The following is a 14,073-nucleotide window of genomic DNA, read 5'->3' on the forward strand; positions in this document are numbered from 1 at the left end:
TAGATGGATGACAGAATGATAGAACGATTGACAGTGATTATCAGTGACATTTTTGCCATGAGCCCTGGTTAATTTAATAAAATGAATTTAATGATTTTGAAATATAACAAACTAAGAAATGAAAAACTTCTGAGTCACCATGGGGATGCTACACTATGCATTTGTGAGAAAGTCCTTTCAAGACGTCTCGGTCTACTGTACGTTACGTCTATTGAGTTCACTTCACCGGCTGACGACAATCGGGCACGTCAGAGGCAGTTTTTCTCCTTGTCTTCTAAGATCTTTCCTTCCTCTTTCCCCACAACAGAACAGACGGCTCTAGTTTGCAAAACAAATGAACAAACAGATAACAGGAATGGAGTGATGAAAGAGTAAACAACATGCTCGATGCCCCACAACCATAATACTCTCTAAGTAGGTTATCCGCCATAACCCACTTTGATCGTTGCGTATATGAACGACGAACTCCGACCGTCCACTAAATCCAGGTAAGTCGAAATAATAAATAAATAAGTTACCCTCATTCGTAGGCTATACCCCAAACACTTCATTATGAAGAAACATGATATTTAGTCAATCTATTGATGTTGCCTAACTAATTGTAAAGCAGGGACTCAAAGCAGATGCTGTATTTCAAAGCACTTGTGAGCAACTAGACAGGTTATGATTTATGCTAAGATGCGTGGCTTCAAAGCGCTGAATGAGGCTTCTAAACAAATTGAACAAGTCAAGCACTATTCACCCAGGACTGAGAGAGTACCGAGCGCATGTAGATCAGAGGCGAGCGCCTGCCGCTTGTAATATCCCTCAATGGAAGCACAAGTCCGCTGGGAAAAGCCAGCAGATAGTGGTTAACACTGGGCTGTGTGCACGGGCATGGGAATTCGGTGCCAACGCTGCTGTAACACCTGTGCTGAGCATCCAAACTTCACTCATGTCTGGAGCATGATCAGGCAGGTGGTGGGGGGGCTGGCAGACCCTCCCTGGAGACTTGACACCTTTTCTGCACAGTACCGTTATTTAGGTGCGAACAGATAGAAACACACGGTCTGTGTCAACAATCTGATGCAATATCAGTAAACATTGATAATTATTTATGAAGCGCCGGCTTACTGTATTGGGATAGCTGTTAAAAGGCTTGTGGAATATGCTCAGTGCACGTGTCCTCTGGATATGTCAGCTTGTGAGTAATGAGCCTTGAAAACTCAAGTTAGTTGGCAACGGGTTTTGACAAAGGTGGAAATGCAGACTCTTCTGCACAGGCCCCTAACAGAAAAAATGATGTGTGATATATCAGTACAAAATAACTAGACATAGACATCTAGTTTAATGTCTATAAACTAGACATAATATAATATAATTATAATATAATATAATAGACCAAAACAATTTATGTTTTGAATTTTTTTTGTTGACTTTTGTGGCACTTATGTGTACACACATAATGTGTACACTTATGTGTGTGTTTTTTTTTTTATGTACAATCAAAGAAACCACAGCAATGAAGGGGTTAACTGAATAATAAATAATAATTGTAATAAATTGTATGGATTAATTAATTTATTGTATTGTGAAAATGGAAACAAATTAATCATAGTAATTGCATAAATATTACTTGATTCCATTCCCTCAAAATACAAAATATTAAATAAAAAAATATTATTGATCAAAAATATATTACATTGATTTTACTGTAAAAACGTTACATTTGAGGTGTTCGGACACTTTTGACCAGGAGGAGTATGAGAGTGACCCCACCAGAGGGTTAATTATAAAAATATTATACATACATATTCAGGATAGCTGGACTAATATTTTCTAGTCATCATAAAACATAATGTGACAGGTTCATGCATCTCTCTCTCACTCAAAAAAAATAAAAAAAATAAAAGAATTAAAAAATTTTCCTTCTCCTTTCTCCCCATTTGATGCAACCTAAATTGGTGCCGAATAAACAAATTGCTAAATTTTTAATTAACTTCATAACATCTGCACTTCAGCTTTGAGAGAGCAGGGAGATTTCCTTTTAACCTATTCCAGCACATTTGCACACCAAGGTAAATCTTGATGCTGGCACTTTTACAGAGAGGAAGAAGAAAAAAATTAAAAATGGAAATGAAATCGTACTTGTGTGTGTAGATCAAAGACACAGAATTATTCAACTTTTTGCCATTGCTTGATCTACAAAAATAAAAGAAATGAAAGTGGGGAAACGCAGAGATGGATGGATCGGTCTAGGTTGGATGTCGTCTGTTTATTTATCATAGGTCTACTGCTTTTACTCTCCATCACACTTTTGTTGTAAATATCTGTCCGGTTGATTTTCATATACAAGTAGATAATCCAGATGACCAAGATAACATTTCAACATCAAAACCAAATCTGCATCCTTGTTCATGTGGATGGAAATCTATATTTGTCATTTGCTAAATTAAGCATTTAAAGACTAAAGATAAACCAATTTTGTTCATTTTCAGTATGTGGAAATATTCTGAAGTATTTTTTGCTGCAATATTCCTAGTTAAATTATAATATTTTGTGTTTTAGTATTACTACTTTAAACACTTTAAGTATTGTAATGTTGGATTTGGAATGTGTAGGTTTTAAATCGACTCTGCAATATTTCTATTAACCAAGATGTTTTTGATTCATAGAAAAACGCAATTCTCAGAGGAAACATATTTCAACTGTCTGTATTGCAAGTCATTGTCCAGCAGAGAGCAGTGCTGAGTCATTCCTGAACCAGTGAGTCTATGCAGCACGCGGTTCACATGGCAATATTCACAATCTTAGTCTCACATAATAAATGGACTGAGTTTGGTTTGCACAGACTTCATAAAACTGAACTGTAGAATGACAGATAGGCTACACTATATTTGCCTTCATGTAGCAGAATAAGCATGCCTGAAATGTGAGCGGTCATGCCACCAACCCCCCCTGCACACCTGCTCTGATGTGTATGGGTCCAGAACAGAACAGCTTCTTCAACAACTCTCTCTTTGATGAGACACACAATGCCAGCTCTGTATGCCAGTCATCACCTGTCTACCTGTGAGGAACAAGGACACTAATGGGATGCCTTGGACCTAAACAGCAGGACAATACAGGGAAGATGTCTGCTGAGCCTGTATGGTGGGTTGTGATTGAAATAAATTAATTCACACCTGATGAAGTGAGGTTGTCCTGTATAAATTTCTCCGCTAGGGGACAGTCTTAAAATCATTAAGTCTTCAATTATATGAATAATATTTCATGATAGTCTTTAGGCCTTTGTACACCATTCAAAAGTAGGTGAGTACAACGTAACCTACGTTGCACTACGTAACGCTGGGCTAGTTGTAACACACTTGTTTAAATACTTCCACACATGCCAGCATGACGAAACTTGGTATATTTACTAGTTGCCATATCAACACTATATAGAGAAAAAATTGCACCAAAATTCTGAAATCTTTGTAAGATATCACTGAACATTTATTTAACTATAGCAAAAGTACATTTCTTACTTAAGTTAATTTTTCATCTCTATTTTTTGTGTTTATTTCAAATTAGACAAATCTGATATTATTTTAATCTCCAATCTGTTGTTGAACGGTTGATATAGTTCTTTAATGCTTCGCTAACTAGCAGAAGACACTAGCAGGGTTTAGATCCCAGTTGTGAAGTTGGGGCATGTTGTAATACTGTTGAAATGTGCCCCTATTAGAAATATGCTATTATATTCTATACTTTTATGAATTCTATTGAGAAAACATGAGAAACATGTAAATAAAGAATGAAATAAAGAGTCAATGTTCAGAAATTATTAATTATTATTTTGTTTTGAACTATGCTGTATAGCTGTGTTTTCCGGTGTGTTGGTTGTCAAACTCAAAAATTTGTTTATTTTTAATTATTAAAAAATCCCATTATTTTATATGAAAAAGTTAATAATTGTATTTTATTAAGAACATATTTTGGTTTGACTTGTATAATTTTTTTATTAGATCAGATAGCATTTTAAGCTTTCATATGGTGATGTTACAATGTGCCCCTAACATGTTACAAAGTACCCCACCAATGGGGCATGTTGTCACATTTCACTTCCATTCTTTCGGGGTAAATCAAGAAAAAAGTATACACTGTATAAATAAAACAAAACCACATAATTTTACTAGACGTGGGAAATTAATGTGGGAAAAAATAAATACTCTAAACCCTAAGTAGATTTACACAAACTGAGAAAGTCAAAAAGCGTTACGTTGTGCCCCGCTCTCCCCTATGGGGTCAGCAAGCTTTTTAAAAAGAAATTAATACTTTTATTCAGCAAGGATGCATTCAATTGAACAAAATGTACAGTAAAGACTTTTACACTGCTAAAAAAAAAAATGCTGTTCTTGTAAACTTTCTACTAATTAAATATTCCTAAAATCACGTTTTAAAGGTACAATATGTAGGATTTTTGCAGTAAAATATCCAAAAACCACTAGGCAAATGTTATATATTTTGTTTAGTTGATTACTTACAATATCCCAAATGTTTCAAACTATTTGTAAATCGTGAGAAAATTGCGATTTTAACCAAGGAAACGGGGCGTGAGCAGGGGTGAGGAGTCGCCAGTCAATGGCGTCAAATCCACATTACCCTTGGTTTCCGCCAGGTTTGACCTCGCACTGCCATAGTAACCATGATGGCGACGGACGTTGACAACTGGGTTATGCCCGTTATGCCTCGGCAGAACGCTCACGCTGTTGTTGTTTTGTTCAAACATTATGGACCATGGCAAGCAGACTTTGAGACAAAAAGAGGACTAAAACGATCAACATCTTCATCAACATCCGCGACTAACTTTGACTTGACAGAGTGTTGCATGTACTTTATTAGACAGGTGAGCAAATGTACATAAAACAAATCAATGTTATTTAGTTCAACATGATGAAATGTTGGAATACGATCTGTATGTTATTCTAATGTTGATCTAGCTTAACGTACTTAGTCTCATACAGCCAACACACAAACTAACAACATTAAACACACTCAAATGCTGTTTAGTGTGATAGTGTAACTGTTACAGCAAGTGAAACAGCGCTGCATTACCTCAAGTGTAATTCGTCTAATAAACTGACCTGTGTGAGTATTAATTCAGCACTTGCGTGTAGTTCGGTAGAATGAAATGTCCTTATTCCTTTATATCCGTGAGACTCGCGTTGTGTGAGGCGCTGGTATACGTCTAGCAATCGCGCCCTGCTTCATACCACAGTCATGTTAAAAACATCAATGTATTCACTCATCTATAAAAGATCCATCAGCTTGACGATAAGATCCATAATTCAGCTTAATGTGGAATATACGTCATCAATATACGCCTTTGTTATTGTAATAGGTTAGCGACCCCTGGTGGCGAAAAATCCTGCATATTGTACCTTTAACAAAAACGCAGCACCACCAATTTCCATTGTGATAATAATTAGAAATGTTTTTTAAAGGGATAATTCAGTTCACCCAAAAGTGAAAATTACCAAATGGTTTACTCACCCTAAACACAATCATCAGCGTTATGTTAAAAAAAGTCCTGGCTGTTCAAAGTTTTATAATGGCAGTGAATGGACATAACAGCGATGCGTTTGTGTAAGAAAAATATCCATAAAACTTAAACTAAAATAACAAAAGGCTTCCGTCAGACGGGCGTACATTGATTTACGGCGAAAAAGTAACCCTTGACCTGACGCATGACGCATTGACGAACACGGAAGCCAGAGGATAGAGCAAAACAAAACACCAGTCGTTTGCCAACCGCCAATACAACCATAAGAAGAAGATGTCTAAACTGAGAAATTTTAATGAGAAATTTCAATATAAGAAACAGGAGCTTGAGTTTGTTGCCCAGCCTTATTTATTTTAACCGGGCGTGCCGTCCGGGGGCCGCGTCTCAGTGGGCGGTGTGGGCCCTGGGATCTGCGCGCGGGGGCGGATGGGTACGGCCGCCGCTCGGAGCCGGAGTGAACAGTGTTCCGGCCGGTCACTAACAGGGGCACCCGCCCCTGTCGGTGATTGGTTGGAGCACTTTGTTTTGGTTTTGAGTGGTGGTTGTGCGCATTTGTTTTTGTGTGCGGGTCTCGGGGCCTGCGCTGCCTGCGGAGGCGCGGTTTTTGGGCGGCGTGCTTGTGGGGCGGGCGGCTGGCGGATCGTTGGGAGGGATTGGACATTTGTTTTTGGGCCTGAAATCACTGATACAACCTTTAAGTTGTTTTGATTGATACTGTGAAGCAGCTTTGATACAATCTGTATTGTGAAAAGCGCTATATAAATATATTTGACTTGACTTGAACCGCGAGAAGCATCAAAGCTCAGGGCAGGCTAAGGTTACTCCTAACTTACATCGCGTTAGGGGTTAAGTTAGGCTACTCTTTTGTTAGGCCGTCTGCCAGAAGCTAGTAATTTAGTTTTAAATATGGATATTTTTCTTACAAAAACCCATCGCTTTGCTTCAAAAGGCCTTTATTAACCCCCTGGAGTCATATGGATTACTTTTATGATGGATGGATGGATGCACTTTTTTGGACTTCAAAGTCAGGACCTCCATTCACATTATGAAGCTTGGAAAAACAATGATATTTTTGATACTGTCTTGAGGGTGAGTAGGCTAAATCATGGGATAATTTTCAGTTTTGGGTTAACCATCCCTTTAAGCACCACATCATATTAGAATGATTTCTGAAGGATAATCGTGACTTATGAGACACTGAAGCAGGGCTTAAAAAATCGGTTCACTCCGAGCAGAATCCGTATTATAACTTTTATGTTTGTGGGGACGAAAACGCCGTGTGGACGGACGGCCAAAACGGAGAGAAAAAAATACGTTTTTAAACGAAACCGTATTAGTGTGGACAAGACCATCTAGTCTGTGTGTAACACTTCATTTTTTATAACTCAAGATTTTGGCCAAATGTATTTTAAACGACAGGAAAAACGCCTGATGAAAATGCTGAATTTACTGCCAGAGAAGCGGCCGTTAATAACTGACAAAACACAAATTTCTTACTGGTGAAAAACCTCGTAACTAATTTTGAGCTTGATTCTGGGAAAATGTTATCAATATAACGACACACGCAAGTGCCATGCCACAATACTAACTTGTTTATTTTTTCCCTGGTTCTAACACTAACCTGCAATTTTCGTGGATTTTGAAACACACTCCACGCTGGATATCACCTGGCTGCTATTTATTTTCAGAATATTATAACGGTTGGTGACAAAAACTCCCGAGATCCAATAATGCCAGCGACTTCTGAGCGCGGGTATTTCACTCACGTTGAATGCGTCAACATCACATTTTGCATAGACAGGCCTACTTAGGCTACTATTTGAATTCATGATTGACTGCCAAATAAAAATATTAAACAGTGCAATAAAATGAAAATTGAATGGTAAACTTGAAATCGATTTTTTTAACGTTATACTGTTAAAATTAGTTTCTGGTTAGTTCGTAGTTGGTTCGGAAAACTGCAACGAAGACTGGAGTAACGTTGAAGGGTTACTAAACCCCTGGTCAGAGCCTGACTCCACCCACTGGCAATATTTGAAAAATGCTGGAAAAGTGGGCAGAGCCCAGCGGAGGGGGGCGTGCACCTTAGATGCATCTCTTTGAATGGAACCTGCCTCACCGGCAACCGCTACGTCACGAACCACCGCAAACATCCAATAGGAAAATACAACTGCAGTAGCCACCGTTCAACCTGAAGAGGGCAGCACTCAGACGTTTTTATACCATATATTGTAGAATTAAAACATTTTAAAACCAAATGTAAAAAAATTTACTGGAATCAATGAACAGCATTTATGAAGCTCCATTCTAACAGATCATTAACTAAAAAAAGTTGTTTTAGTGTTTAGATACCCTTTAATGCTGAAAATTCAGCTTCTCCATGACAGTAACACAAATATAATAACATAGAAAACACTATGGTGAGTATGAGACTTCTTTCAAAAATACTCAGACACAAAAAAATAACAGACCAAACTTTTGAATGGCAGTTTAATGGTAGGCTACTTGCAAATTTTATACTATTTGATTTACACATTACACACACACACACACACACACACACACACACACACACACACACACGCACACACACACACACACACACACACACACACACACACACACACACACACACACACACACACACACACACACACACACACACACACACACACACACACACACAGTATGTATACATGTATATGTATACACTGTCCCCTGTTGCAACTGCCCCCAGGCTCCCCTATAACCCATATGTTTACAGTTTGAGAACAATTAAAGCGTTTATTTGGGAGGTGATTTTTGTAGGCCCAAAATGGAGTTCAATGGTCTAAACGGATTAATACTGTAAAACGACAATCAAATTATACTGAAATGAGAGGAATAGAAAATAAAGAGAAAAAAAGTAAAACCTAAAAAACAAAACAGAATTGCTATGTGCAATAAAAACTGTGTTTGACATAATAATGACAATGATAAGAGCAAGTGAAACAAGGTAGATTTATAGACTCACTTTCACACAACAGTCACTTCCTCCACCTATCATAATTAATATTTCATCTACATAGACCCCCTTGACCATTTGTTTAATTTATCATCACTAGTTATGCTCATTTAAAACTGGTGATGTTTGTTTTCTATGATGATATTTCAGTTTCATTCACCTCTTTTTAATCATCCATCGCCATGCTTTAAAAAAAGCATCGTATCCTCAGCAAAGCGGAAGGGGTGAGTCTCCAAGCACTTGGCTTTGTCTGCCTTTTGGCTCAGGCCATCAGATAACAGTCTGGACAATGGCCCTCCATTCTGCGGCACAGGTCTTAAATGACCAGGAAGTGGCCATGAGCGGTCCCGTTGGTCGTATCCCGTGGGTCCGCTCAGCCCTGACGGGGCCTGGATCAGAATGAATGGCAGGAGAGCATGTGGGAGGAAATAAGAGGCCGGTGGCCACCCAGCTGGAGCCATGACTGCCCTTTGATGCCGAAAACAGAAGGGTGAAGGTGAAGTGTGGGTGCAGGGAGAGCAGGAGGACCACTTATTGGGTCCTGTTGAGCATCTTGTATGTTTTGGCCCCATATAGGACACAGACAGGGAAACATGTTAATTCATAATCACATCTTCTGAATATGGCAGATCTTTCTTTGGGTCTCTTCCTCCCCAGTCTCAGCATTTTAACACAACTCATCACATCCTCGTTCTTACTGATTGTAGAAAGCCTTATCATTGCAATATCATGAATTAAATTTGCACTCAAAAAACAAGAATCAAGGCCCACCAAAATATGTACTTTATTTGGTCATCTGAATGAAACTGTGATTCAAGTATCACAAACAAATCACAGAAAAAATATTAATGCATAAGTTTATAAAACAAATTAATAAATTAATATTATTTTAAATTAATATGAATATTATCCATATAAATATATTTTAGGAATTGTATGTACTTAATTTAAATAAAGAAATCTAACTTTTGAATCTTATATTAAAACTTATATTTTTATATTTTAATAATAATAAAACATTTGTTATTTATATATATATATATATATATATATATATATATATGTATATATATGTATATATAAATAAATGATTATATGTGGAATCATAATGCAGTGATCATTAATTATAACACGGTGACATTCATATGATTAATTCAGGGTGACTGTATATATGACCCTAAATGACACAATGTATGAGTGTGAGACAAGTACTGTAAGTTCCTCCACTGCCTCTCGCAAAACTGACCACGTCAGTGTTTCACTCTTAGAACACTTTTTTGTTTTTGTCATTTGTTTCGTAAAACTGCGCATCTAAGCAATACTGTAAGAACTCACTGTTTCATTATCGCTAATCATTATCTAAACCAAAACCATTACTGGTTAACCATGAACATGGCATTTTGACCATCTCAACGACATTTGGCATAAACAAATGAAACCAGTCTGACAGAGTGGCCTAGAAATCACTGATGTCAGCTCTCTTCTAGAGCCAAGAGTCCTTCAGGATCTGTGTACTTACTTAACATGAGTGTGTGTGTGTGTGTGTGTGTGTGTGTGTGTGTGTGTGTGTGTGTGTGTGTGTGTGTGTGTCGGTGTGTGTGTGTGTGTGTGTGAGAGAGAGAGAGAGAGAGAGAGAGAGAGAGAGAGAGAGAGAGAGAGAGAGAGAGAGAGAGAGAGAGAGAGCTGACCTGGGTCCACCCAAGACTGCTCTCTGGCACCAAATTTGTCATCAATCTCCTGAGATCCTCAGGGGTCGTATAAAGAGGGAATATAGAATTTGAGGATCACATGGGTGGAGAACACAGTGCTGGAGCTGTGGACAATGCAAAGAAAATGTCACAATGTAGTTCAAGGTTGTGTCCCAACAGGGCATTAGAGCAGCACAATGCTAAAAGTAAAGGCTGGGAACAGTAATTCCCCATAGCACAATCCACTGCTACACTAATACTTTTGAAGTCATCTTACCATAAATGTGGAGAAGATTCTGCATGTTGGCTATAATATCGATCAAATATAGTATAGAGGAGAGTGAGATTAGAGGTCAAGGTGTGTCTGCTCGGGTTTATCCTCCACAGAACAGAAGGTCACTGCATGTCCTTCCACTCCCCTTCCTCTCCTGCTGCTGTTCAGACGCCGGTCACACTCCTGTTTTCCCAATGAAAAGACAAGTTGCATGGTTCAAAACAATTTAAACTTTGCAAGCGTTTTACTGTGCTGCTTTTTCTGAGTCAGCACTCAGTGACCCCAAACCATCTGTTTTTGTAATCAGTTTTTTTCTGGCTTATTATTAACTTAAATATATATTTTGCAGATGCTTCTGTTAAAAAAAAAAACATAATTAAAAAATATGACACAGAGGTATAAAAAAATGAATAATATATATATAATTAATAAAATATATTATATATATATATATATATATATATATATACACACACTGTATATTTCAAAATATGGAAATAATAATACAAAATATATATACTAATTAAAAAACATTTATGTAATATATTTTTATATAAATTAAATCATTTATTTATTGCCATTTATTAGCAAACAAACATTGCATCCATTACCTTTTTTTTGCAGATGTTGATTATGGATACATAAAATTATTTTAAAATCTCTGCCTATCTCTATCCATCCATCAATGTTTGCATATATCCATTTATGTATGTATATATGGAATGCTTGCATATAAGTAATAATACAATGAAATTACCAAACATTACATGTATTATATAACTTTTAACAAAACAATTTAGGTTGTAACATTCACAAACACAACATACAACACACAAGATAAAATGTTACAAGAGTGGGGTAATAGCATATTCTCTGGTATTGATGTCCAGTACTACACAGCTAAGATGATCATGTAGTAAAACAGTATGGAGAGACCGCAATGGGTGATAAAGTAAAAAAGAGAACTAATCCTTACACATTATAACGTATGCTTTTAATGTGGAGACGCACTCGTGATAGAACAGGAAGGGAGAGGTGGTGGGATGGCGACAGAAAGACAGGTTCAGCACCCGTCTCGCTGTCGAGGTCAGAGTAAAGGACATACTAGTGAGGGGAAGATGAAGTAGCCCATAAAAAGATAAGGAACAATAAGAGTAACTATAGAATTTTCACAAATTATTAGGACACCCCTCCCAAAACAAGAACAGCACGATGAAGCAGACAACAATAGCCGAGGACCACAACACACTCTCAGCGTGAGGGGGGCATGGAGGTTAACAAGATATTGTTCTAATGCAATAATTGCATATACAACTAGGGAAATTATACCACAGAAGGATTTGGAGCCAAAGAAAACTAACTTTGTCTCTCCCTTATGCATGTACTTTCATATGAAATGCTTTATTTTATACAATACAAACTATGCAATGAGTTCACAAAAATTCATCTTTCTGGAACAGCACTGTTTACTTTTGCACTTTTCCTTATTAATTTGTACATTAATCAGCCTCATGAACAAATTGTGATATGCTCCAAAAAAGAATTAGAAATTCCTAATTCCAAATGCTTTCATCATTCAGCTGTTTGCAGCATTACAGGACTATTGGGCAGTCAGTGGGGAAATATGCCCAAGACCGAAATATGTGCTTTATTAACTACTCTAGAGCAGACTGACATCCAGATTAGCTGTAAACACACTCCAGCGAAGGGAATCAGTTAGTCACTCTTGTTTATATTGCCTTTGTTCTGGTTTAGCATAACCTGTCTTTTCTTGGAGTGCTCAGGCTTCATCTTGCTTTTGAGGGGGGAGAGGAGTTCAAGACTCCATATCCTCTTCCATTCAGCGCATTGTTCCTTTCACCGCTGATTAATATCTTGTTTAAACAGTCACCAGACGCAACACGCCATCAGCGTGTCCATAAATTCTCCTGAACTGATGAACACAATAGCTGCATTCCTTAACAAAAAAACTCCACATATCAGAGCATATCTACAGAGACCTGGAGATTCTTGGAATATGGGATCAAAACAACAGTACACAAAACCACTTCACATTTTGAAATGTAACCAATGGTGAAGATATCCCCTCTGGATGGCTTTTGCAATACCGCCATAGTGACAAAAAAAAAATTCTTGTCTAATGCTGAGATAAAAGGTTTGTGTAATGTGGGAACAATCTGTTAAAGAATGTATGAGAAATTAGTAATAAAGTTCATGCACTTTAACCACATTTTCCTCAATCAGAGAAAGCATATCTGATGTGATGGACTGACCTTTCATTTTGAAATACGTAAAACAGCATTTTTTTTCTATTAAATAATTATATCTTCTAAATTTTCTCGTCTACATTTCTCTTATTCATAATGAATTCTCATTCTGACCTCTCATTCTGTCAAATAAGCATTGTTATTTTAGAATCATTGATATACTATTATAATTGTTGTTAATATTTTCAATTAGATTTTCTTTTTATATTTTCTGTTTTCATTTTAATGTTAGTTTTATTTGTTTGTGTTTGTCATTTTTATTAGTTTCTTTTTTAACGTAATATGTCTATATTTAATTTCAGTACTTCAATTTAAACTAAACAAAAATAAAAAATATTGCTGAAATTATAAGTAACATACGTTTTTTATATTCAACTTCAAAAATAAATGCTGAAATACGTTTTTATATTCATTTTACTTTAATTTTTTTCATGCATAGTTAATGATAATAATAACCCTGTTCAGAAGTCATACTGAGATAAATAAGAACTACAACAGTATCGCCTCAACCAAAAGTTTGCAGTGTGGCAGCGGCTGCCCAGTCTGACCCAGCCGCAGGTGTGTGGCATCTGCACGAACCAAATGAAGAGGTTCATTCATGCGTCCTAATACTGGGCTATTACCAAAACAACTGTTCCATTTATATTGTATCACTCTTTGTTTTATGGGTTGGACATTTTGTCAGATTACAATCTCAGGCACCCGTGACATTGTCTAGAGGTACAAACGTCAATGGTTTTGTTGGCTGAGCCAGCGCTGAAGTGATCTCCACCACGTTCACACTAAAACTGCAGGCTCACCCATTTTTCATTGAATTTTATCAACGCAAGTTACTTTTCAGACAAAAGAAAAAACTTGACAAATGAAGAACATGCAACTGATATAAGATTTTCTTGAATTAAATATTTTTGTTTAAAGGGTTATATAGCATACTTGGTCTCTAGGCTACTCAATAGGTGATGTTCCACTTCTATAATCCAAAAATGTCATCCCAAATTGACATTTGCTTCCTCAATACTATATGTTAAGGGAATATAACGTACACTCACCAGAATCATATTGCAGTTTGATCAGCGAGGCAAAGAAAACATATATCATTACACTTCAGAAGGCAGCTTTGGTTCCTCAAAGTCCACGAAGACACCAAAGGCAGGGAGAAATCGACCCCCTCCCGGAAATGACTACCTCTAATAATCGGTAATAGTTGTGGTTTGAGGTTTCACCTTCACCCTGTAAACAATAGTACTTTGATCATCATGCAGATGTCTCACAGAGCTATACATTGTACGCTTTCTATAGGCCATGATTCCTCATGT

General features: G+C 37.0%; 2 long non-coding RNA genes across 2 annotated transcripts; both read right to left on the minus strand.

The window, feature by feature from the left end:
- Nucleotides 1-59: 59 nt before the first annotated feature.
- Nucleotides 60-7,258, minus strand: LOC143725742 (uncharacterized). The gene is made up of 5 exons (XR_013198323.1): nucleotides 7,146-7,258; nucleotides 2,946-3,049; nucleotides 1,114-1,266; nucleotides 743-1,003; nucleotides 60-318 (listed from the first exon to the last, which is right to left on the minus strand). It is a non-coding gene; the product is annotated as an uncharacterized LOC143725742 (long non-coding RNA).
- Nucleotides 7,259-8,274: 1,016 nt separating this feature from the next.
- LOC143725717 (uncharacterized) lies at nucleotides 8,275-10,733 on the minus strand. The gene is made up of 3 exons (XR_013198314.1): nucleotides 10,494-10,733; nucleotides 10,217-10,341; nucleotides 8,275-9,080 (listed from the first exon to the last, which is right to left on the minus strand). It is a non-coding gene; the product is annotated as an uncharacterized LOC143725717 (long non-coding RNA).
- Nucleotides 10,734-14,073: the final 3,340 nt, after the last annotated feature.

The sequence above is a fragment of the Siphateles boraxobius genome, unplaced genomic scaffold (genome assembly GCF_051911475.1).
Source record: "Siphateles boraxobius isolate OS27281-9 unplaced genomic scaffold, OSU_SipBor_1 77, whole genome shotgun sequence".
Classification (NCBI taxonomy): Eukaryota; Metazoa; Chordata; class Actinopteri; order Cypriniformes; family Leuciscidae; genus Siphateles; species Siphateles boraxobius.